General features: G+C 41.4%; 1 long non-coding RNA gene across 1 annotated transcript; it reads right to left on the bottom strand.

The window, feature by feature from the left end:
- Positions 1-21,349: 21,349 nt before the first annotated feature.
- LOC129500389 (uncharacterized) lies at positions 21,350-25,830 on the bottom strand. The gene is made up of 3 exons (XR_008662544.1): positions 25,588-25,830; positions 25,335-25,471; positions 21,350-21,533 (listed from the first exon to the last, which is right to left on the bottom strand). It is a non-coding gene; the product is annotated as an uncharacterized LOC129500389 (long non-coding RNA).
- Positions 25,831-25,846: the final 16 nt, after the last annotated feature.

The raw sequence follows: 25,846 nt of genomic DNA, 5'->3' as shown, positions 1-25,846 counted from the left end.
TTAAAACACACATAGAACTGTTGTGTCCTCTTAATTAACTGACCCCTTTATTATTAATATATTTCTTTTTTCCCTGTTATTACTCTTTGTTTATTTTTATTTTTAAGTAACCTCTACATCCAACATGGGGCACAAACTCATAACCCTAAGATCAAGAGTTGGATGCTCTACTGACTGAGTCAACCAGACACCCCCACTCCCCTGGTATTATTCTTTGAAATATACTTCATCTGATATTAATATCACTCCAGAATGATATATCTTTTTATATCCTTTTACTTGCAGCCTCTTTGCATCTGTTTTTTTAGTTAGTTAGTTAGTTAGTTAATTTATTTCATAATCTCTATACCCAATGTAGGGCTTAAATTCATGATCCCAAGATCAAGAGTCACATGCTCTACTGACTGAGCCAGTCAGGCACCCCAGCCCCTTTGTGTCTTTACACTGAAAGTGGATTTCTTGTGGATGATATATAGTTGGGGTTTTGCTTATTTAATCTGAAAATCTCTGCCTTTTAACTAGGGTGTTGATACTACTTAGATTTAATGTGATTTAATGACAATCCCCATTTTAAATCTATCTTCCTATCTCCACTTGTTTCATCTATCCTTTGTCCTCTTTTCCTCCTTTTAGATTGAGTATTGTTTTAGTATTTAACTTTTTTGTATATATATTTTTTAAATATTTTATTTATTTATTCATTAGAGAGAGAGAGAGAGATAGAGAGAGAGAGAGAGGCAAAGACACAGGCAGAGGGAGAAGCAAGCTCCATGAAGGGAGCCTGATGTAGGACTCAATCCCAGGACTCCAGGATCACACCCTGGGCTGAAAGCAGGTGCTAAACCGCTGAGCCATCCAGGGATCCCTGTATATACTTTTTTATTGGAGTTCAATATGCCAACATATAGCATGCTCACCTTTGTTGGATGATGATGATGATGATGATTAGCTACAAGTCATTTTTATTATCTCAATATTTTAGTGGTTGCTTTAATGTTCTATCTCTTTAATTTATTACAACATGCCTGCAAATGATATAACACTTCACATACAGTCTAGGACCTTACAAAATGTATTTTCATTTTTCTGTTCTCAGCTTTGTGCTATTATTTCATGTAGTTTTCTTCTATGTATATTTTACATGTCACACTATATTTTTTTTTGCTTTAAACTATGGAATAATGTTTTTTATGTTTTTATTTTTATTTATTTTTTAGTATTTGTTTTTTATATAAATTCAATAATTAAATATACTATATTATTAGTTTCAGAGGTAGAGTTCAGTGATTCGTCAGTCTCATAATAATACCCAGTGTTCACTACATCACATTCTCTCCCCAATGTCCAGCACCCAGTTAGTTACTCCATCCTCCCCCCGCAAGCAACCCTCAGTTTGTTTCCTATGATTAAGAATCTCTAGGGCAGCCTGGGTGGCTCAGCGATTTAGCACTGCCGTCAGCACCGGACATGATCCTGGAGACCTGGGATCGAGTCCCACGCTGGGATCCCTGCATGGAGCCTACTTCTTCTGCCTGTCTCTGCCTCTCTCTCTCTCATCTCTGTGTTTCTCATGAATAAATAAATAAAAAAAATTTTTTTTAAAAAAGAATCTCTTATGGTTTGTCTCCCTATTTGATTTAATCTTGTTTAATTTTTTCCTCTCTTCCCCTTTGATCTTGTTTTGTTTCTTAAATTCTACATATGAGTGAGAACACTTTCTCTGACTGACTTTCTTTGCTTAGCACAATACCCTCTAGTTCCATTCATATCATTGCAAATGGCAATATTTTATTCTTTTTGATGGCTGAGTAGTATTCCTGTGTGTGTGTGTGTGTGTGTGTGTGTGTGTGTGTGTGTACCATCTTTATCCATTCATCTGGTGATGGACATCTGGCCTCTTTCCATAGTTTGGCTATTGTGGACATAATAACATTGGGGTCAGATGCCCCTTCAGATCACTACATTTGTATCTTTGGGGTAAATACCTAGTAGTGCATTTTAAGGAACTTCCATACTGTTTTCCAGAGTAGATGCACCAGCTTGCATTCCCACCAAAAGTGCAAGAAGATTTCCCTTCCTCCATATCCCCACCAACATCTGGCATTTCCTATCATTAATTTTAGCCTTTCTGACCAATGTGAGGTGGTAACTCATTGTGGTTTTGATTTGTATTTCCCTGATGCCAAGTGATGCAGAGCATTTTTTCATGTGTCTGTTGGCCATTTGTATGTCTTCTTTGGAGAAATGTCTGTTCATGTCTTCTGCCTATTTCTTGATTGATTTGTTCTTTAGGTGTTGAGTTTGATAAGTTCCTTATAGATTTTGGGTACTAGCCCTTTATCTGATAAGACATTTGCAAATATCTTCTCCCATTCTGTAGGTTGTCTTTTGGTTTTGTCAACTGTTTCCTTTGCTGTGCAAAAGCTTTTTGCCTTTTTTTAAAGATTTTATTTATTTATTTGACAGAGAGAGAGAGTACAAGCGGTGGGGGGGGGGGACACAGGAAAGGGAGAGGGAGAAGCAGGCTCCCCGCTGAGTAGGACTCTGGAATCATGACCTGAGCTGAAAGCAGATGCTTAGCCAACCCAGCCACCCAGATGCCCAAAAGCTCTTTATCTTGAACTCCCAATAGTTCATCTTGCCATTGTTTCCCTTGCCTTGTGAATTAATCTCTAAAATGATTTGAGTAATTTAAAAATTAAATATATTTATCAGTGTAATTACTATTTCCAGGGCTTTTCATTCTTTTGCATATATCTAAAGTTCCATCTGATGTCATCTTATTTCTTTTGGAAGGGTTTCCTTTAACAATTTTTTGTTGCTGTTGTTGTGCAGGTCTGCTGATAATTAATTCTTTCAGGTTTTGTGTATCTAAAATGTCTCGGTGTCCATCGAAAGATGAATGGATAAAGAAGATGTGGTTTATGTATACAATGGAATATTCCTCAGCCATTAGAAATGACAAATACCCACCATTTGCTTCGATGTGGATGGAACTGGAAGGTATTATGCTGAGTGAAATAAGTCAATCGGAGAAGGAAAAACATTATATGGTCTCATTCATTTGGGGAATATAAAAAATAGTGAAAGGGAATAGAGGGGAAGGGAGAAGAAATGGGTAGGAAATACCAGAAAGGGAGACAGAACATGGAAGACTCCTAACTCTGGGAAACAAACTACAGGTGGTGGAAGGGGAGGAGGGCGGGGGGTGGGGGTGACTGGGTGGCGGGCACTGAGGGGGGCACTTAACGGGATGAGCATTGGGTGTTATTCTGTATGTTGGCAAGTTGAACACCAAAAAAAAATAAATTTATTAAATTAATTAATTAATTAATTAATTAATTAAAATAGGTAAACTAATTAATAAAAAATTAAAATGTCTTCATTTTGTCTTTATTTTTGAAAGATATTTTGTTAGGTTGACTTTTTTTGTCTTTGAGTACTTAAAAGATGCTACTCTGCTGTTTTCTTACTTGCCTTATTTCCAATGAAAAATCTGCTGTCATCCTTAGCTTTATTTCTCTTCTGTAAAGTGTCGTTTTTCTCTGGCTGCTTTTAAGATTTTCTTATTATCACTACTATTGGGAATTTGGTCATTACATGCCTTGATGTCGTTTTTTTCAAGTATCATATGTTTAAGGTTCACTGACATACCTGGACCTGAAGGTTTGTAGTTTTATCACATTTGGAATTTTTTCAGCCAATTTCTCTTCAAATATTTTTTTCGGGACTCCCCTTCTTACTTAGGGATTATGGTAGCACATATATGAGGCAGCTTAAAGTTGTCCCACAGTTCACTAACACTTGATTCATTTCTTTTTATCAATCCTTCTTCTCTCATTATTTCATTTTAAAGTTTTTGTTACCTTGGCTTCAAATTCACTAATCTTTTCCTCTGTAATAGTTAATTGGCCCTTCATGTCATCTAGTATATTTTTCACCTCAAACATTGAGTTTTCATCTCTGGAAGTTCAACTTGGATCTTTTTTTAAGTCTTCCATGTCTCTACTTCACATGTTTAATTTCTTTTCTAGCCTTTTGGTCATATGTAATATAGTTATAATATCTATTTTGATACTCATATCTATTCATTCCATTACCTGTGTACATTCTGGGTCCATTTTATTTGATTTCTCCTATCCTTATGAACCATATTTTCCTTCTTATTTACACGCTTTATATTGTTTTATTGATGCCAAATATTGTTAATTTTATGTTGTTGGCCTCTGGATTTTTTCAGCATTTCTATATTCTTTTTTAAAAAGAAAATCTTACTCATTTTAGGGAGAGAGAGCACATGTGCATGGGGGGGGAGCAGAGGGAGAGGGGCAAGCAGTATCCCCCACTGAGCATAGAGCCTGATGCAGGGCTGGATCCCAAGACCCTGAGATCATGACCCAAGCTAAATTTAAGAGTCGGTCACTCAACCGACTGAGCCACCCAGGGGTCCCTAAATATTCTTGAACTTTCTTCTGGAATATAGTTAAGCTTGATCCTTTTGGGATTCTTCTAAGCTCTGCTATTTAGCACCAAAAAAGCATTTAGTCAAGGCTAATCTTTCCCTGATACTAAGATAATACCATCTACCCAATGCCTAGTGAATTATGATATTTTCCCAGTTTGGTGGATGAAACCAGCCACATTCCTTGGCCCTTTGTGAGCTCTGAGGATTGCTCCCTCTAAAATGGTTCTTTCAAAAAATAAAAATAACATAAAATGGTTCTTTCTCCACCCCAGATAGTTTCCTCATCCACATACATTTATGTACTCCCATTGAATACTTGAGGGATATCTTCTGTAGATCTCCAGAGTTCTCTCTCTGTCCAATGCTCTCTTCTTTCTGGTACCCTGCCCTGCAAACTCTAGCCTTCTTGGCCTCTCTACACTCCAAGCTCCATCTCTTAACTCAGGGAAACTATAGGCTCTGCCCAGTTTCCCCTTCTTGCACTGGGGTCTAGAAGCTCTTTCTAGGCAATAAGTTAGAGAAATTTGGTGTTCACCTCATTTCCCTTATCTTAGGGATCGCTGTCCTTCATTGTCTGATAGCCAATATCTTGCGTACCATTATTTCAAACATTTTGACCCATTTAAAAAAATGTTTCAGACTGGAGAGTTAATCTGATCCCTGTCACTCCATTTTAGCCAAAGATTAAGGTAGCCATTAATTTCCTTTATCAATCTTCATGATCTAAACTTCGTCTCTTTCTGGATTGCAATTTTATTTCAGTAATTTAGGAGATGTTCAACAGTATTTTTATAAAGTCTGTGCAATTGCAATTACAATTAAGATATAAGAGTGAATCAGAAGTACAAACAACCAAGTTAGAACAGATAGGTTGGGCTGAGGCCCTGCCTACAAGGGATGCTGGGAGAGCAAGTAACTGCCATATCCTTTGAGAGACTAAGGAGAACCTTATCTTGGGAGGAAGAAAGCCAGCAGGCATAGGAAGAGAACTCAGATGCTAGGCCACCCAAGAATAACAAGAATCCTCCATGACCACACTCTCCACCCATCAAACATACTAGTATGGACTGATATCTCACATTAAATAAAATGTATATAACCAGTAGTCTAAAAACACAAATTTTCAGGAAAATTGATCTTATGATTATGTTAAAGCTTATTAAAGTGCTGGTAATGAATCAACAAAGTAACAGAAGTATGCCAGTTCAGAAAGTGTATGAAAAAGAAGAGCTCATATTCTTCAAAAGTAGAAAGCTCACATAAAGAGCTGAGTTTTTTTTAATAAAGTACTTAATTGAGTTATAAGTGCAGTTTCAGTTCACAGGGTCATAAATATATCAACTGTTATGAGGAAATTAGAGACAAATTGATATAAGAAGTGCCAGATAGTAATCACAGATCTTAAACCTACATACCCAAAAATCAAATGATAAGAATTCATCTCTGGCTCTTAACAATAGTAAAGAAAATCTCATCCCCCAAAAATAGTGTTCTATAGACCACACTTCTTAAACTTCAATTTGCATACAAATCACTGACAGATTTTGTCAAAATTCAGGTTTTGATTCAGTAAGCCCAGGGGTTAATGGACAAGGGAGGCTGCATTTCTAGCAAGCCACTGGGGGATACAGGTTGCCCATTTCATTTGGAGACAAAAAAAAAAAAAAAAAAAAAAAAAAAAAAAAAAAAAACAAGACCCAACTATACTGTTTCTACAAGAAACTGTTAAATACAATGATTTACGTAGAATAAAAGTAAAAGGATGGGGGATGGGATAAAATGCAATACCAATAATACCAAAACAAACATGGGTAGTTATATCAACATCGAAGTAGATGTTGAGCAAGGATAATTAATGAGGATAAAAGGGACAAGGGACATTAAATAATAATAAAAGGGACAATTCAACAGGAAGATATAAAAATCCTAAATGTATGAGTACCTAATAGAGTCTCAAAATACATAAGTCAGGGGCGCCTGGGTGGCTCAGTTGGTTAAGCATCTGCTTTCAGCTCAGATCATGGTCCTGGAGTCCTGGGATCCAGCCCCAAATCAGGCTCCCTCCTCAGCAGGGAATCTGTTTGTTCCTCTCCTTCTATCCCTCCCCCTGCTCTCTCTCTTTCTCTCTCTGTCAAATAAATGATAAAATCTTAAACAAACAAAAAACAAAATCCATAACTCAAAGCAAAATAAAATAAAAAAGAGAAAAATGGACAAATCCATAATCATAGCTGAAGACTTCAACATTCCCCTCTCAATAATTAGTAGGACAAATAAATAGAAAATTAGCAAGGATATAGAAAAACTGAATACCATTAACCACTGTATCTAATTGCCCTTTATAGAATACTCTACCAAAAGAAGGCAAATACATATTCAAGTGCACATGGAACTTCATCAAGATAGAACGTATCCTTATTCATTAAATCTTAACAAATTTCCAAGAATTAAAATTATAAAAAGCATACAAAATCACACAAAGAAAACCATACAAAGTCATATTATCTGACTGTATGAGAATGCTAATATGTCCCCCACCAATATTCCTGCCCCTGGGGTATAACCCTATATAATAATCCCTGTCAATATGATGAGATATCTCTCCTGTGACTAAATTAGGCTACGTGGCATAGCTGACTCTAAGAAAGGTAGACCTAACCACATGAGGCCTTTAAATCTGGGCCTCGGTGTCAGAGATAGAGGAAGTCAGAGACTCGAAGTGTGAGAGGGATTCTGATGGAGGGAGATTCTCCCTTGATAGCTTTGAGATGAACAGGATCACGCAGCAAAGTGTGCATGTAGACTTTAGGAACTGAGAATAGATCTTGGCTGATAACCAACAAGGAAAAGACAATGGCCTGAGTCCCAAAACCTCAAAGAACTGATTTCTGCCACAACCACACAAGCTTGGAAGAACATCCAGAACTCCACATGACAACACACTTCAGCAGACACATTCATTTCAGCCTTGTGAAAACCTGAGCAGAGAACTCAGCCATACAGTTTCTGGATTTCTTACCTATAGAACAGTGTGATAATGAATGGCTATTGTTTTAGGACACTGAGTGTATGGTGATTTGTTACACAGAAATAGAAAACTCATGTGTTCATCAGAATAAAAGTAAAGTAGGGACCAACAGCAAAAAGATAAGAGGAAAATATCCCAACACTTAGGGGTAAAACATGCAAGCAAGCAATTCATCAGTCAAGGGCAATTAGAAAATGTTTTCTAGAACATTTTATTTTTTTAAAAGATTTTACTTACTTATTCATGAGAGACACAGAGAGTCAGAAACATAGGCAGAGAAAGAAGCAGGCTCCCTGCAGAGAGCCTGATGCAGGATTCAAGCCCAGGACCCCGGGATCATGACCTGAGCCAAAGGCAAATGCTCAACCACTGAGCCACTCAGGTGCCCCTCTAGAACATTCTAGACCAAAATATATACAACATATCAAAATATGTGGGATGCAGCTAAAGTGGTGCTTAGAAGGAAATGTACAACCTCAAATGCTCATATTAGAAAATAAGAAATATCTCAAATTAATTATCTCAGCTTCCAATTAAGACACTAGAAAAATAAGGGCAAAATAGTCCCCCCCCAGAAAAAAAAAAAAAAAACAGAGATAAGAGTGAAAAAAATCATTGAAATTGAAAAGGGAGAAACAATGAAACCATGGAGAAAGTCAAACTAAAAGCTGGTTCCTGAAAATGACAGATAAAATTTATAAGCCTCCTGAAAGGCTGACAAAATAAGACAGAAAACACAATGGCCAATACCAGAAAAGAAAAGAATACTCCTACAGGCCCCTGAGACACTAAAGGGAAAATTAGGGACTATTATAAACAAGTCTTCACACATACATTCTACCCCTTAGGTGAAAATTGACCCATCCTTCAGAAACAAAAACCCATAACTGATCAAGAGAAGGAGGTTATCTAAATAATTTTATACCTATTAAAGTATTTGGTTTAGAAACTAAAAATCTGAGAAAGAACTCTCCAGATACAGATGGTTTCATTGGTAAATTATACCAAGCAAATAACATAATTTCCACACAATCTCTTCCAGAAAATATAAGAGGGGAGAATATTTCCCAGCTCATTTTACGAAGCCAGCATTATCTGGATGCAGATTGTGTACACGATACTACAGACCAATATCATGAATAGAGACAGAAATATTCTCAATGAAATATTAGAAAACCAAAAGCAGAGGTATATAAAATAGAATATACCACCACCAACTAGAGTATCTCCCAAGAATGCAAATCCGGATCAATATTAGAAAACCAAGCAATGCGATCCACTATATTAACCATCTAAAGAAGGAAAACCACATCATCAACTGATGCAGAAAAGGCACTTGGTAGTATTCAACATCAATTCACAATAAAAATTCAGCACACCAGGACTAACAGGGAACTTCATTCTGATAAAGTGCATCTACAGAAAACTTATAGCTAATATCATATGTAATGGTGAAGGGGAAGGCTTTCTCTCTAAAATTGCCAACAAGGTAAGCATGTCCTATTCCACATCACTCCTATTCCACATCAGACTTGAAGTCCTAATCCATACAATAAGTCATAAAAAGAAATAAAGGTCACAGGGATTCAAAGGAAGAAATAAAACTACCCTTATTTGTAGATGACATGATTGTCTATGTAGAAAATCCCAAGGAATCTATTAAAAAAAACAAAAACAGAAAACAGAAACAAAAACATCCTAGAACATATAAATTGAGTTTAACAAGATCATAGGTTACACAACACACAACACACAAAAATGGTAGAATCCAGGCTGAAGCTACATATAGCCTTGATGCCTATAGGACCTCAACCTTTTGGCTCCATGACCCACAACCTCTCTCTGCCATTGAGGGCCTTTCAGAGGAAGGCCCACAAGCCAAGCTTTGTCAAAGTAGCTTCCCTGGAGGAAGTCTACAGTCTAGGTTTTCCTTCATTATGGATCTATCCTCTTCTCAGTTCTCCTGATATAAATTAGGATACAGAAAGCCCAGACAAGCCATTGGATTTACCAGCACATTGTCAACAACAACTGGCAACCCTGAGTTGGCCCTCAGACCTAGCATGCTCCTAACCTGACTACCACCTGCATAAGCTGGGACCGCTTCACAGCTATAATACCCAACCATGTCATCTTCAGGCTTAGAACTTGGCTCAAAGCTCAGTGTCACCCAAGTGAAGTTAGCTCAAGCTATAGCCCAAGCTATAGTTCCTGGGCCCTGCCAGGCTTAGGCAGGGATCTGAGTTTAAGTCACTACCACGTACCTACCATCTCACCACTGGTCTGCCTCCCACTCTCCCACCAGAAACTTGCTGCTAAACTGCATGCCAGAGCTGATTGTGTACAAGTTCCTGGATCTTTTATGGCCTTTAATCAAGGGTAACTTATAGCTGTGGCTATAAATCTGAGGTCCAGAATCCAGTAAGAACCTGTTTCAGTTTCTTCAACCTACAGGAGTCTTAAGAATTTATCTATCCCCCTTGATTTTAGTCCTTCATTAAAGGCAGCTAGCTAGTTGCAGTCTTAAGCGAATCCTCCATATTACTGGCCTAGCTCTGATCTTGTAAGATCCATCCTCGCCAACCACACTTTGACCCTTAAGCAATTAACAAGCAACATTCATCTTAAAATATTTGAATCAATTTCTCTGGACAAGAACAGGTTTAATACCGGGTGCAGAGCCTACCTGGGAAGATGAGGGAGGTTAGCAAAGCATGAGGTACCAAGCTGGGCTTAGAGGGACAGGCTACAGAGATTATAAAGAACTAAATTCAAGTGACATTTATGACTGAACAGAAGTTGCATGCTGCAGAAAAAGTGCAGGTGTCAAGTCAGACACCCATGACCAAAGCCCATCTGAGCTCTGAGCAGGATACTCTGCCATTTAGCAGCTAACATTTACAGAGCATACACTAAATGGGCTTTGTGCACTTGATCTCCTTTATCACAAAACTTCAGTTTAAGCCAGCTTCCCTGAATCAGTAGCCTGCCCAGATTCTGAACCACTAAGTACCAGAATCAGAGACGCTGGTACACAAAAATCCAATGTGTTTCCTTACGCTAGCAATGAATAATCAGAAATCAAATTTATTTAAATAAATAGGTAAAGAGGATTGAGAGTACACTTATTTTGATGAGTACTGAGTAATATATAGAATTGCTGAATTATTACATTGTACACATGAAACTAATATAACATTGTATGTTAATCATACTTCTATATAAAATAATAAATAACAGCTATCAAAAAATTATCATCATAATACCATTTTCAAGAGGTCCCACAAAGCAAGTAGTTGGGTGTAAATCTAAACTATTATGTGTATCAGCTGTGTGTTTAAACTACAGCTGCTAAGGAAGGAAAGCAAAGGCCTAAACAAATGGAGAGGCTTCCCATGCTGGTGAAAGGGAGGATCCATATCTCTCCCAAACTGATCTGAAACTCTAATGCAATTCCTATTAAAAGACCAACAAGATTTGTAGATCTTACAAGCAGAGTCAAAATAATTCTGTAAAAGAAGAATGAAGTTGAATTCCTCACATTACCCAATTTTCAGAATCACTGTAAAGCTACATTAAAAGACAGTGCGGTATTTGTCAAGGGACACACTGATCAACAGAACAGAAGAGTGCAGAAAGAGAACCATATAAGGGTGCCTGGGTGGCTCAGTCGGTTAAGCATCTGCTTTGGGCTCAGATCATGATCACAGGGTCCTGGGATCCAGTCCCATACTGGGTCTCTCTGCTCATCAAGGAGCTTGCTTCTCTCTCTCATCTGTCTGCTGCTCTGCATTCTTGTGCTCGCTCTCTCTCTCTCTCTCTCTCTCTATTAAGTAAATAGAATTTTAAAAAAAAAGCAGGAAGAAAGGAACTCATACAGATATGGCCCATTTAGTTTCAAAAGAAGGTCAATGCAAGTTATCAGAGAAAAAATAGGGGTTTTTTAAAAGATTTTTAAAATTTTTACTTACTTGAGTGAGAAATAGAGAGAGAGCATGACATGGGGCAAGGGCAGGGGTTGGGCAGGGGTGGGAAGGGATGGGCTGAGGGAGAGGGAGAACAGAGCCTGAGGCAGGGCTCCATCCTAGAACCCTGAGATCATGATCTAAGCCAAAGTCAGATGCTTAACTGACTGAGCCACCCAGGTGCCCTAGGGTTTGTTTGGGTCTTTTAAGATTTATTTATTTATTTATTTATTTATTTATTTATTTATTTATTTATTTATTTATTTATTTATTTATTTATTTATTTGAGAGAGTGTGTGTAGCAGAGCGAGGAGGAGGAGAGGGAGAGAGAAACTCACGCTGACTCTGCGGTGGAGTCCCACTGGGGGCTCCATCTCACCTCGCTGAGATCCCCTCCTGAACCAAAACCCAAGCTAACTGACTGAGCCACGCCACCCAAGGTCCCCTAAGGTTTTTTAGTGACCGAAAATTGAAAAATCAAATGAAAATCATCATCATCATCTCATCTAAAACCTCACCTCAAAATGCCTTTTTTAAATTTTTTTCTAGGGATCCCTGGGTGGCGCAGCGGTTTGGCGCCTGCCTTTGGCCCAGGGCACGATCCTGGAGACCCGGGATCGAATCCCACATCAGGCTCCCGGTGTATGGAGCCTGCTTCTCCTTCTGCCTGTGTCTCTGCCTCTCTCTCTCTCTCTCTCTCTCTCTCTCTCTCTCTCTCTCTCTCTCTCTCCCCCTGTGTGTGTGTGACTATCATAAATAAAAAAAAAATCTTTTTCTAATAGTATATTTTAAGTGAATATCAAGAATTAGGGGATCCCTGGGGGGCTCAGCGGTTTGGCGCCTGCCTTTGGCCCAGGGCGCGATCCTGGAGTCCCGAATCGAGTCCCGCGTCGGGCTCCCGGTGCATGGAGCCTGCTTCTCCCTCTGCCTGTGTCTCTGCCTCTCTCTCTCTCTCTCTCTCTCTCTCTGTCTATCATGAATAAATAAATCTTAAAAAAAAATTATTGGGCAGCGCCGGTGGCACAGCGGTTTAGCACCGCCAGCCCAGGGCGTGATCCTGGAGACCCTGGATCGAGTCCCACATTGGGCTCTCTGTATGATGCCTGCTTCTGTCTCTGCCTCTCTCTCTCTGTCTCTATGAATAAATAAATTTTAAAAAATATTTTAAAAAAGAATTATTCATTGTTTTCTCTTATTCAACATAAAAAAGGCTCACATTTTACCAAGTCCTTTTCTCTGCATCAAAAATCTATGTATTTTTAGCTTTATATAAGCCTAAATACAAATATTTCCTTTTCCCTTTATGTAGACAGAAAGACATTTGTTAAATGAAAAATTCTCCAATTCTCTAGGTGTTTATATATTCTAATTTACCATAAAAACTCATTTTAAATTATTTCTTTTTTTTAATTTATTGGAGTTCAATTTGCCAACATATAGCATAACACCCAGTGTTCATCCCATCAAGTGCCCCCCTCAGTGCCCATCACCCAGTCACCCCCACCCCCCGCCCACCTCCCTTTCCCCCCTTGTTCGTTTCCCAGAGTTAGGAGTCTCTCATGTTCTGTCTCCCTTTCTGATATTTCCCATTCATTTTTTCTCCTTTCCCCTTTATTCCCTTTCACTATTTTTTATATTCCCCAAATGAATGAGACCATATAATGTTTGTTCTTCACCGATTGACTTATTTCACTCAGCATAATACTCTCCAGTTCCATCTGCGTCAAAGTAAATGGTGGGTATTTGTCATTTCTAATGGCTGAGGAATATTATTTCAACCACTTATGTTTAGCATATATCTTAAACATGTAAATAACATGCTTTTAATGATGCCAATCTTGCAGTCACACCAGCTTTATTTTGACTTTAAAGCATATTTCCTTTTAACAGAGTAGCTTAAACTATTAAGTGGTGTCTCAAGGTGCCTGGATGGCTCAGTCAGTTAGTTAAGTGTCAGACTCTTGGTTTCAGCTCAGGTCATAATCTCACAGTCCAGGGACCAAGCACTGCATCAGGCTCTGTGCTGAGCGCAGAGTCAGCTTCAGATTCTCTCTCCCTCTCACTTGCTCTCTCTCAAATAAATAAAATCTTAAGAAATAAAAAATAAGACCTCACCTCTTATACAATAATGAACTCATAGATTGGATCATAGATTTAAATAAATGTAAATTTGTTACACATTTAGAATAAAATATAAGAGAAAATCTTCCTGACACTGCATTAAGCAGAGAGAAATTCTTAAACATGACACGCCAAAAGCACAATCATAAAAGAAAAAGATAATTTGGGTCTAGTACAAATTAAAAACGTTGCTCTGCATATGACACTGTTAGAAAATTTAAAAGATAAGCTGCAGACCCAGAAAAAAACATTTGGAATCACAAATCCAAGAAAGGACTTGTATCCAAAACATATATCCGACCTTTGAAACTAAAGTGTAATAAAAACTCCTCAGAATTAACCAATCACCTGAGAGAGTAGGAAGAGTTGGAACTCCTTCCCACCAATCAGCAGCAATATGAGTATTGGATTCTCCACCCTATCACATGCAACCTCAATCAGCCAATAGTAATAGAAAAACATGATAGGAGGCGGAGCCTATGTGGTCTCCAGGGTAACTCCTGGCAGATTGGAATGAAGGAGCGGCTCCCTGAACCCAGACCTAGATGCCTTAATGAGGGTGTTTGAAGGGGCAGGGAGGGAATTTACGGGGGGTTAGGGTGGGAGGAAGAGAGAATGGGTAACGGCAGAATGAGGGAGCAAGAAGGGCTTCAGGGGGATGCAGAGAGGTATTATAAGAAGAGAACTATATAGAAGGAACATGGATTTAGAAGAATGGGGAGTCTGCTTTGAGTGGAAGAAGGAGGAGTTCAGAGGGTAGGACGCTGGTTTCAGAGGTAGGGAGAAAGTGGTAGAGGGAGAAAGGGCAGGCCTTTATAAGGGGATAGAGAAGATGCTTTGAGTGGACATGGAGAGGACTTAGAATTTAGAGTTGGTTAAGGGAGGTCTTAGAGGAGCCAACAAAGAGGTCATGGTGGGGAGAAGGGGAAGGGAGAAGTTTATGGGTGAACAAGGCTCATAACAGGACCATGACAGGTTCATAGGGACAAAGTGAGGGATATTACAAATGAGATAAGGAGAGAGGCATTGCTTGCACAGTTTCATAGGGTGAGAGTTTTAAGAGGGAACAAGGAAGGTTTTGTAGATGGAAAGAGTGTTCAAGTGTTGAGTAGGGTCTCCTTAGTAGGTGTTTTATAGGGGCAAAAAGGCTGCATTTGGGGGGACCGTGAGGGTGGGATAGGAACAAAATGTGATGGCGGCTCAGTTGCAGTTCCAAGGGGGACAAGCGAGAGTCATCAGAGTCAGCAAGGGATTTTGTGGGGGTAGTGTTAGGGGCCAAGTGAGACAAGCTGTAGGGACCTGCAAGGCAGTTCTAGAAGACAGGGAGGAGGTTACAGGAGACAGGGAAAGGGTTACTAGGGATAAGAAGGGATTATAGAGCATAGGAGTGGAGGAAGCTAAGAGATCCAGGGTAGAAGGAGGTATTAAAGGGAAAAATGACAGATTAGAAGGGACATGGTGGGAGTGAGAGGAAGTCAGTATGAGTTTTAAAGGAGGTCAAGGAAGAATTTGTATAGCTAAGTTATCATGAAAAGGAAGGAGTCAGAAGGGACAGCACAGTCCAGAAGCCATACTGAGCCATGACCCACTCCCTGCCCACAGGCGTTTGAAATTTTACGGGACAAGCCCCCCAAAGACCACATGTGCCTGTCCATTTGGGCCTTCCTCCTGTGTTTTCCCATAGGCATTGTAGCCTTGATCTTCTCTGTCCAGGTGGGAATCTGCATCACGCCAATCCTCTCCTCCTTTACTCCCTTTTCATCCTGGCCTTGACCTTGACTCAAATTATTTTGTCCCTCCTGTGGATTCAAGTTCCCACCCTGGGTCCTTACAGCCCCATAACTCACCCATTACAACAACTCATTGAAGCCCAACTATTTCTGTCCTGACTCTCCCCTCTAATCAGACAAGGCACAGCAACAAGTGGAATAACCGAGCTTTGGCAGCTGAGACCTCCTACCAAGCCTACTACATTGCAGTTTTGGGGATTGTTTTGGGAAGCTTCATCATACTCACCATCTTGATTTACCTCATGATGGATTTACTTGCTCGTTAACCTCCTTTTCAGCAAACTACCAAATATATACAACAGTGTTACTTACCTTGGCTCTAAGTATCCATTTGGGCCAAATGGGACATCTATTCCTAAATGTCTGGACTGCTAAGTTTTGACAGCCTGAGCCAGCATCTTGAGGTAGTTGGTGGAGCAAGAAAAGAGCAAGTTGGGCAGCCCACTGGACCAGAATTCAGGATCAACCCTGGGACCCTGCCAAGAGATGAGGCCGTGGAGGCAGGGTAGAGCACTATTGCCCCAGGGCAGTCTCCCCTCCTGCTCACACCATGCATTCATGCCAGAAATCTATTCATGCCAAAGGCCTTGGCTGTGCTACCCGACTCTAGGGATATAGCAGCGACCATTTCAGAATCAACCACACCCCCCTCAGAACTTATAAACCAAGTGAAGACAGACATATCACCAGACAGTGAGTCCAGTGCAGTCTGATCTTTAATAAGAGAAACCTAGGCAGGAGGGTTGTAAGAGGCCAAAGCTAATCTTGGATACTTATGGTCTACCAGAAAGTCAGCAGCTGTCCATGAACTGATAAGAATTCAGGTCAAGTCACAATTGTAGAGAGGTTCTATTACAGGTATGGTTGCCTCTTCTCCCTCTTCACCACCAAAGTTTGCCATTTATTCATTATTCAACACATAATTTCTGAGCACATATGATGTATGTGCAGGCACTTTACAAGGCAGGCACTTTACAAGGAGCTGGAAACTGAGAGCAAGATAAGTCTCCTTTCTGAAGAAGCCTACACTCTACTGGGAAGAACATAAACAAATAGACTTCTAAATAAACAAGATAATTACAGGGAGTGGTAAGTGATAAGGAGAAAATTAAACAGGGTTATAAGCTAAAGCAGTGCCACTACTGGTCCACTATTGTTAATGGTCTGCAACAAGTACAGAAATTGCCAATAAGCACTTCAGAACTCACAGAAGTTTGCCATGGCCATGACATCCAAGAATATAATCAATAGACTTGTCTTGTTGGACAGGATATAGACCAAAAGAATTAGAACATGACAGATTAAGATATCAGAAAATGAGTCCTACTCCACAATCACAAATAGTTTGAGGTACACTGGGCTAGTGGGCAATGAGGTCTAGAAGTATATTGTTTAGAGTCATGCTAGTGGCTGGAACAAATAAACCCCAACATTTCAGTAGCCCACAAAATGGTTTATTTCGCATTCACAGAACCTCCCAAAGTGAACGTTTCTGGTTGCCCACATATTAAGTTAGGGATTCAGGTTTCTTTCACTTGGTGATTCCACCATCTCCTAAAATGCTTGGAGTCCTTTGAATCTAGGAAGAAGATGAGAGACTGGAGAACCCCCACTTGCTTCTTAAAATCTTCAGCCCAAAAGTGAATCCTTATACACTTTTGGATGGGAATGTAAATTGGTACAGCCACTGTGGAATATAGTATAGGGCTCCTCAGAACATTAAAAGTAGAACTACCACATAATCTAGCAAGCAATCTTGCTTCTGGGGATATATCCAAAGGAAAAAAAATCACTGTTTTTCAGAGACATTTATATTCTCATAACTACTGTAGCATTATTCACGATACCCAAGATAATAGAAACAACCTAGGTGCCCATCAACCCATCAACGGATGAAGGGATAGAGAGGATTTGGGATAGATAGATAGATAGATAGATAGATAGATACAAAGATTAAATCATGAGAAATACGAAATCATGCCATTCACAATAACATGGATAGAAATAGAACTTGAGGCCATTATGCTAGTGAGATAAGTCAGATAAAGACAAATACTGTGTGATAGCACTTATATATGAACTCTAAAATAGCCAAATTCACAAAAACAGAAAGGAAAATGATGGTTGCCAGGGACTAGGGGAAACAGGGTAGGCTATTGAAAGGATACATGCACTCAGTTATAAGATGAGTGAGATTAGTATCTAATATATAACATGGTGACTATGGTGGACAATACTGTATTGTATACTTAAAATTTGCTAAGAGAGTAGATCTTACACATTCTCACCAAAAAAAAAAAAGGTGACTATGTGAGGTAATGGATGTATTAATTAATTTGTTTGTGGTAAAAATTTCACAATGCATACATATATCAAATAACCATGTTGTATACTTTAAATATCTTATTTTTTTCAATTATACCTCAGTAAGCCGGGGGGGGTATTTTTTTAAATAAAGCTTTGGCCCTAAGTGTCATACATCTCTTCTTAGTCCATTGGACAGAACTAGTCTCGTGGCCTCAACTGGTAGCAGAGGCCTCTGGAAAAATGTAGTCTAAAATATTGGGCAGCCTATAGACACCTAGCTGGCTTTGCCACAGAAAGCCTTTCTAAGATATTCTTTGAGCTGAGACATGGAAGCACAGGTGGGAGAGCTGCTCCAAGAACTGTGAGAAGAGGGTTCCCAGAGTGGGAATGGCAATCACCAAAGCCTCAAAGCTGGAATGAGCTTGGAGATTCAAAGAACAAAAAGGAGGCCAATGTGGCAGTGAGTAATGTCACGTATCTTTCACTCTCTAAAGCAGGTGGGGTTCTCTCCTCCCTGTAAGAACTCTTGGAGGTGCTTTCCAGCTCTCCTGAAGAGGAAATCCAACACTCGTTCTTCACCTTCCATCTGACAAAGACTGCTCACAGAAATCTTTTGGCAGACATACGGCTATCTATCTTTAGGACCTCCAACCCCCTCCATGCCTGGCTCTGCACTGGGTGATGTTGGGGACACAACGGTGACCAACATAGATCCCTTCCCTGTCCTCAGGACTTCTGCAGTCCAGACAGGAAGACAGGCCCACCACCAAATGTGACTGTGAGTTGTTCTTTCATTTATTCTTTAACTCAGCAAAGTTCTATTGTGCATCTACTGCAGTGCCATTCTGGTGGTGTGTGAAAGATAAAGTAAGAAAAATGTTAAGAGTCCTGTGGGAAAAAATAAAGCATCGCAAGGGTGATCAGAAGTATTGGAGATGGGTGAGGGGCCACAGGTTTAAATAGAGAGGCAAATAATGCCCCAATTAGGATATGACTTTTTAGCAAAGGCTTGCAGGACTTAAGAGAGGAAACCAGATATATCTGGGGTGACAGTCTCAGGTAGATGGAAATGCTAGTGCAAAGGCCTGTAGAGAGAAGCCCATCTGATATTTCTGAGACATAGTAAGGAGGCCAGGATAGCTGAAGAGAAGTAGAGAATGGTTAGAGATGAAATCAGGGAGGTAACATAGGCAAGATCAAAGCAAGCACACTTTATTCTGAGTGACATGAACACATTGAACAGATAAGTGACATGTGCTGACTCAGGTTAATCAGCTCTCTCTGTGACTCAGGAAGGGAGCAGAGTATGCGGAACAGGTGATAGCAGGGAGACAGCTGTGTTTTCCCAGATGGGAGGTGATGGTATATGAGGCCAGAGTGGGAAAGAAGAAAAGGAAAAGCCTTGATGAATTTTAAAGGTAAACAGGAATTGCCGATGCATGATATAGGTATAAGAGAAAGGGAATTTTGACCATAGGAGCTGGAATCACAGAGTTGCCCTTGTCTGGGGAAGTAGGAGAGAAAAAAAGTCTAGGGAGGTACAGTGTAGTGATCCTTCTAAGGTTTGGGAGCCACGTCCTGGTTACAGGCCGGTTCAGAGTGGGCATGTGACCCTGCCTGAGCAAATGAGACTTGGATAAATGGTTTCTGGAGCTTTTGGTAAAGGGAAGCAGCCCACCTCTTCCATGCTATCCTCTAAAACCCCAACTTCAAAAGATGCAGGGTAAGTCATTCTGCAACTAGGTGGAAGAGCCTGGAACTGCTAGGATGAGAGGAGCCAAAAAAGAAGCAAGTGCTAGGAAGAGGAGGCACAAACTGGGTCCCTAATGACATCACCGACAGCATATACATACAGCAGATAGTTACTGAGCAGTCAACTGTGTACAGACACTGTTCAAGGAGCTTATGCATATTATCTCATTAAACCCCACAACAGGGCAGCCCTGGTGGCCCAGTGGTTTAGCGCCGCCTTCAGCCCAGGGTGTGATCCTGGGGACCCGGAATCAAGTCCCACGTCGGGCTCCCTGCATGGAGCCTGCTTCTCCCTCTCCCTGTGTCTCTGCCTCTCTCTCTCTCTGTCTATCATGAATAAATAAATAAAATCTTAAAAAAAACACACACACACACAACAAGGGACACCTGAGTGACCCAGTGGTTGAGTGTCTGCCTTTGGCTCAGGGTGTGATCCCTTAGATCAAGTCCCTCATCAGGCTCCCCCCAGGGAGCCTGCTTCTCCTTCTACCTGTGTCTCTGCCTCTCTCTCTATGTCTCTCATGAATAAGTAAAATCTTCAAAACAAACAAATAAACCCTACAACACTAAAAACAGGTATTATTATTGTCCCTGATTCATACATGAGGAAACTGAGGCTGCAGAGATTGAGAGACTTGCTCTAGATCATTTAGCCTGTGAGTGATGGAATAAGGATTCAAACCCAGTCAGGCAGCCCAGGTGCTTCAGTGGTTTAGCACTGCCTTCAGCCCGGGGCCTGATCCTGGGGACCCAGGATCGAGTCCCATGTCGGGCTCCCCGCATGGAGCCTGCTTATCTCTCCCTCTCTCTCCCTCCCTCATAAATAAATAAATAAATAAATAAATAAATAAATAAATAAATAAATAAATAAATCTTTAAAACAAAACAAACCCAATGAGTCAGACTGCAGAGCCTTTGCTCATAATTGCCTTCCAGCGTTTGAGCTGCTGGGTCATACCTCACTTGAACCAGGATAAACCAGGACACTTTTTAAATCACATGATGGGGATCCCTGGGTGGCGCAGTGGTTTGGCTCCTGCCTTTGGCCCAGGGCGTGATCCTGGAGACCCGGGATCGAGTCCCACGTCAGGCTCCCGGTGCATGGAGCCTGCTTCTCCCTCTGCCTATGTCTCTGCCTCTCTCTCTGTGTGTGACTAACATAAATAAATAAAAATTTAAAAAAATTAAAGCACATGAGCCAAGGTATTTCTTGTTTGGGAGGAAAAACACTACCTTGGGGTTTGGGGCATTTGTCATCATAAAGAGGCTTAGCTGTGGAAGGAAGTCCAGAGAAGATAATACAAACAAATCTGGGTGAGGTGGGGGGTACGATCAGAGAAGGCTTGCATAGGGGCTACATCTGAGATAAGATCTAAAGAATGAGGAGGAGGTAGCCATTAAAGATCATGAAGAAGGGTGATGGAGGTAGAGGGCACAGCAGGAATAAAATCCCAGAGGTGAGAGGAAGAGAGCCTTGACAGGTAAGGTCCCAATGAGAACACTGCTTTCATCTCTGGAAAGGGCTTAACCTGGGAATAAGTGTCCTCCACTCATCCAGATCATCTTTCCCACAAGCCCCTGCTAAGCCTCAACTCTGTCATCACCTGCGCCGGCCCCCTGCCCTCACCTGTCTCCTCCTCTGATCCACCATCCACAGAATACCCAGAATGTTCCCACACACACACTTTTAAAAAACTTTTAATTTCTTAATTTAGATATAGATAAGTCTACAGAATAAGCAGAAACAAGTCTAACAGACCCCCTGTGCCATCTACATTACACAAATGTAAACATTTTCCTATACTTGCAGCAGATCTCTTCTTTTTAGAAAGAAAATGTTGTGGGTGCAAAATTAAACCCCTCCCTCTTCTCTGTTCCTTCTTCCCTCCCTCCCTGAAAGAAACCACCAAACTCATGTTGCTGTAAATCAATCCTGTATTTTGTAATATACTTAATACATATATACACACGCGATGGTACAGAGTTGTTGCTTGGGTGTGCAGTATCCTTAGTGACTTCTCTCAAATCTTTCCAGCTCTTCACCTTCTGAGACTCACTTTCTGGTAATCTCAGCTGGCCCAGTTGATGTTTCAGTTGACATGGTCCTAAAAAGGCCAATTGTTATGAGGAAATTAGAGATAGGATGGTCTAAATGTGCCAAATATTGATCACAAATGTATATCCAAGAAGGCAATGATAAGAATCCATCTCTGGGTATTAATGCTGATAAAGGTTTTATCCCTCCAAAGTAGTGTCCTGTAGATGGCACTTCTTAAGCTTTAATATGCATACAAATCACTGCCAGATTTGGTCAAAATGCATGTTTTGATTCAGTAAGACCAGCAGGGGAGGAGCAAGGGATTCTGCATTTCTAACAAACCCCTAGAGCATACTGGTACTTGAACACCTTGTAAGCATCGAATTACAGGCATTATGTGAAAGCTTGAAGCCTGTCAAACAGGGACCAGGAGCAGAACACAGGTTAACTGTCTCAGTTTGGGGATTGTAATCATTTTATCATTTGTGTATTGAACAGACTGAACACAGCAGGGCACAAATATGACTTATATTTCTTCTTCCTCTGAGTAAGATGGCAACTTCACCTTTTTGCCTCAGCCTTTCGGGAAATGGAAAAGAAAACATCTTCTTACGTAGGAGGAAGAGGAAAGCCACTGCAACTTCCTCCATGAACAGCTTGAGGTAACAATAACTCCACAGACACCAAGAGTCCCTGCTAAGAGTGCATCAGAGTTCCATCTGAGAGGCTGAACCACTAGGGGAGACACACAGATGATGATAGATAGATAGATAGATAGATAGATAGATAGATAGATAGATAGATGATAGATGAATTGGGATTTAACCTTACACAATTGGAATTGTGAAGCAGTCCCTAATGTTGTGGTCCTAAGTGTCTGATGCTGGCACTCAAAGTACACAGAGCCAGTTAGGAAGGGAAGACAGATATAAAGTGGGGGAGGAGCTAGAATAGGCTGGTACAAGCAGGCCTCTGCCCTTGGTGGTATGAGCACCCACAGGAGAAGCTGGCATCCTTCATCACTGAGCTGAACACACACCTGGCCCAGGAGTTGGAGAAGCTGGGAGGAATATCCAGGAAACGGTGAAACAATTGCTGGCCTGGCTGCTGCCCTATGCATACACGATGAGCCAGCAGCCAGCCAGTGACAACCTGTGTGATCTCCAAAATGGCAGGCGCTTCACTTCTGCCCTCCACATCTTGCCCAAGAATCTCCATTGGTCCATCCTAATTGAAGGCACACCAAGAAGGTAATTCTAAGATACAGTTCCTTCAGCCTGGTCAAGCTGACACATTACAAAGCCACGGCACAGAGACTGGAGGAAACTGGTGAGATCATCAGTGACCGCTGGGGAGATGATAGCATGAGCAGCTCTGCTCTCCCTTGAGAACAGAGGCACCTTGAATCCATGTGTCTAATAACCTCTGGGTGGCTTTTTTTAAGAGTTGGAGAGAGGCTGGTAGTCGCTATCTCTTATTTGGCTTTAGCCTTCCTTTCAAAACACACAGAATCCTTATGTTTTAGCTTCAGTCAAGGTGCATCTGATTAGTTATCATTAGATTATGGTTATAGATGTTTCATTAAGTCATACTCCAACTTTCCATAATATTCCAACTTTTGATTCCAAAAATAACCAACTACTTTTAATAGACTTTATTTTTCATGAACAATCTTAAGCTTACAGAAAGCTACACAAAAAGTAAAGAAAGCTCCCATATAGTTCCTCTCCCTCCACACACATTTTCCCCTACTATCACCATCTTGCAGGTATGGTACCTTAGTTACAATTGATAACCAATATGAAACATTATTACTAACTAGAATCCATATTTTACACTAAGGCTCACTGTGTTGTACAGTTCTATGGCTTTTTATAAATGCATAATGTGATGTATCCAGGGTGTCTGGATGGCTCAATGATTGATCCTCTGCCTTTGGCTCAGGTCATGATCCTGGGGTCCTCAGATCCAGTCCCACATCGGGTTCCCCGCAGGAAGCCTGCTTCTCCTTCTGCCTGTGTCTCTGCCTCTCTCTGTGTGTCTTTCATGAATAAAATCCTTTAAAAATATATGATGTATCCACCATTACAGTATCATACAAAATAGTCTCACGCTCCTAAAACTGCTGAGCCTCACCCTTTCATCCCTACCCCCCCCCCCCACGTCATGATCCCCTGGAAATCACTGATCTTTTTACTGGTCCCTATAGTTTTGCCTTTTCTAGAATGCCATATATTTGTGATCACAGTCTTTCAGATTGCCTTTTCAGATTGTCTTCCAAAGCAGCTGTATCGTTTTGCATTCCCACCAGCAATGAATGAGTTCCTGTTGTTCCACATCCTCGACAGCATTTGGTATCATTTTGGGGGGTTTTAGACATTCTAATAGGTATATGGAGGTATCCCATTGTTGTTTTAATCTGCAATTCCCTAATGACATGATGTTTAGCAAATTTTCATGCTTATTTGCCATCTGTACATCTTCTTCGGTGAGATATGTTTATAACTTTTGTCTATTTTTAAGTAAATTGTTTTCTCATTGTTGGGTTTTAACAGTTCTTTGTATATTTTAGATACAAGTCCATCATCAAGCGTGTGTTTTGAAAATATTTGTCAGTCTGTGATTTTCTTTTCATTCTCTTAAACAGCCAGTACATTTTATTTTTTAAAAAAGATTTTACTTATTTATTCATTCATGAGAGACAGAGAGAGAGGCAGAGACACAGGCAGAGGGAGAAGCAGTCTCCATGCAGGGAGCCTGATGCGGGACTCAATCACGGAACTCCAGGATCACACCCTGGGCCGAAGGCAGGCACTAAACCAGAGCCACCCAGGGAACCCCAGCCAGTACATTTTAAAACCCCCTGAGGGCAGCCCAGGTGGCTCAGCAGTTTAGCTGAGGTTTAGGCTGCCTGCATGGAGCCTGCTTCTCCCTCTACCTGTGTCACTGCCTCTTTCTCTCTCTCTCTCTCTCTCTCTGTCATGAATAAAAAAAAAAAAAATCTTTAAGAAAAATAAATAAAAATAAAAGCCCTTGAAAGGCTCACAGACCAATGACAGACATGCTGTCTAATCAACTTGTTTTTTAATAGCAAAACACCCCAGAAAAAGCAGAAGGTTGACAATGTTTGAGCAAAATGGTACCTTTTGAGCATTAGGTATTGTGGAGTAGCAGCTGCCAATCTTTCTTCCAGGAAACCCACCTGGATTTACATCAGTCCCTGGCACCCTCTTCTACTTCTCAGCCCTTATGAAATATTTGAAGCTTGACAGCTTCTCCCCCAAATTTGCTATCCTAATGGTGACCCCATGGTCCCTTTGCCCTGGGCCAGCCAACTCTTGGATGTCCCTTAACTCCTCACACCCACAGGGTCCCACATTGTTATCAGCATCTCCCCCAAAGCTGTCCCTTCTCTCACATGCGCATTTCAAGGTCTGCTTCACCTAATCCCGGAGCCCCGGACCTCGCCCTGGACCTCTACTGCCAATCAATCTCCTGACCCACTCACTCAGTGCTCACCTCTCTGCTCCACAGCCCTACATGGTCCACCACTGCCCTCGGCGACCCTCCCTCATCCTGCTCCACCCTCCTCCTCAGACCCGTTTATTTTTACCCCAGCACCTCTCCCCTCATTTGCTTATTGAATGACTTCTTAGAGAGTCAGGCTTTGAACTGGACACAGGACAGAGCGCTGACCTCGGCAAGCATGTTCAGTGATAGGTCACGGAATGTTGCCACTTCTCGGGGCCCTTGTCCGAGGCGGAGTGGGCTCTCTGGATCTCTAGCCCCAGGACCCCAGCGCACGGACCCCGCACATTCCCTGTCCCAAACCGACCCGCTCCTGCTGTCTACTTTCTACCGCCCCTACCTGGTGATGGTGAAGCGTCTACGTCCCCCAGGGGACCCGAGCTCCGCAGCAGGGACGCTGGGGCTGTCATCCACCGCGGTGTCCGCGGGGCAGGGTCGGCTCACGAATGTCATGGAATGGGAAAGACGAAGGAACACCTGGAAGAACGCATGGCGGGGCGCTTTTAGGCTCATGCTCTCGGCCCCAACCCTCACTCAGACCTGAACCACCCTGTTTCTGACATCAAAGGGCAGTAAGTTTGGCATCTCCGTACCCGGCCTCGCAGGATGAAAGCCCCATTTTGTCACGCACATCAAGGGAGGCATCTGGGAGCTTCTGCCTCTTAGGGGCCACTTGGTGGTGAGCGGGAGGACGAGGAAAGAGAACGGGCCTTGCCGCTTCTCCACACCCGCTTCATCTTCACTCAAAGCGACCCAAACCGGACGAGCGAGGGACACGCACCCGCTCAGCGCCGCGGAGGAGCCGGGAGACCCCCGCCCGGCCGGCCGGCGGCAGCGTCACTTCCGGCGCGC

Source organism: Nyctereutes procyonoides, unplaced genomic scaffold (genome assembly GCF_905146905.1).
Source record: "Nyctereutes procyonoides isolate TBG_1078 unplaced genomic scaffold, NYPRO_anot_genome, whole genome shotgun sequence".
Lineage (NCBI taxonomy): Eukaryota > Metazoa > Chordata > Mammalia > Carnivora > Canidae > Nyctereutes > Nyctereutes procyonoides.
Note: the sequence above shows the minus strand (reverse complement) of the source record. Positions and strands in the feature narration are given on the sequence as shown.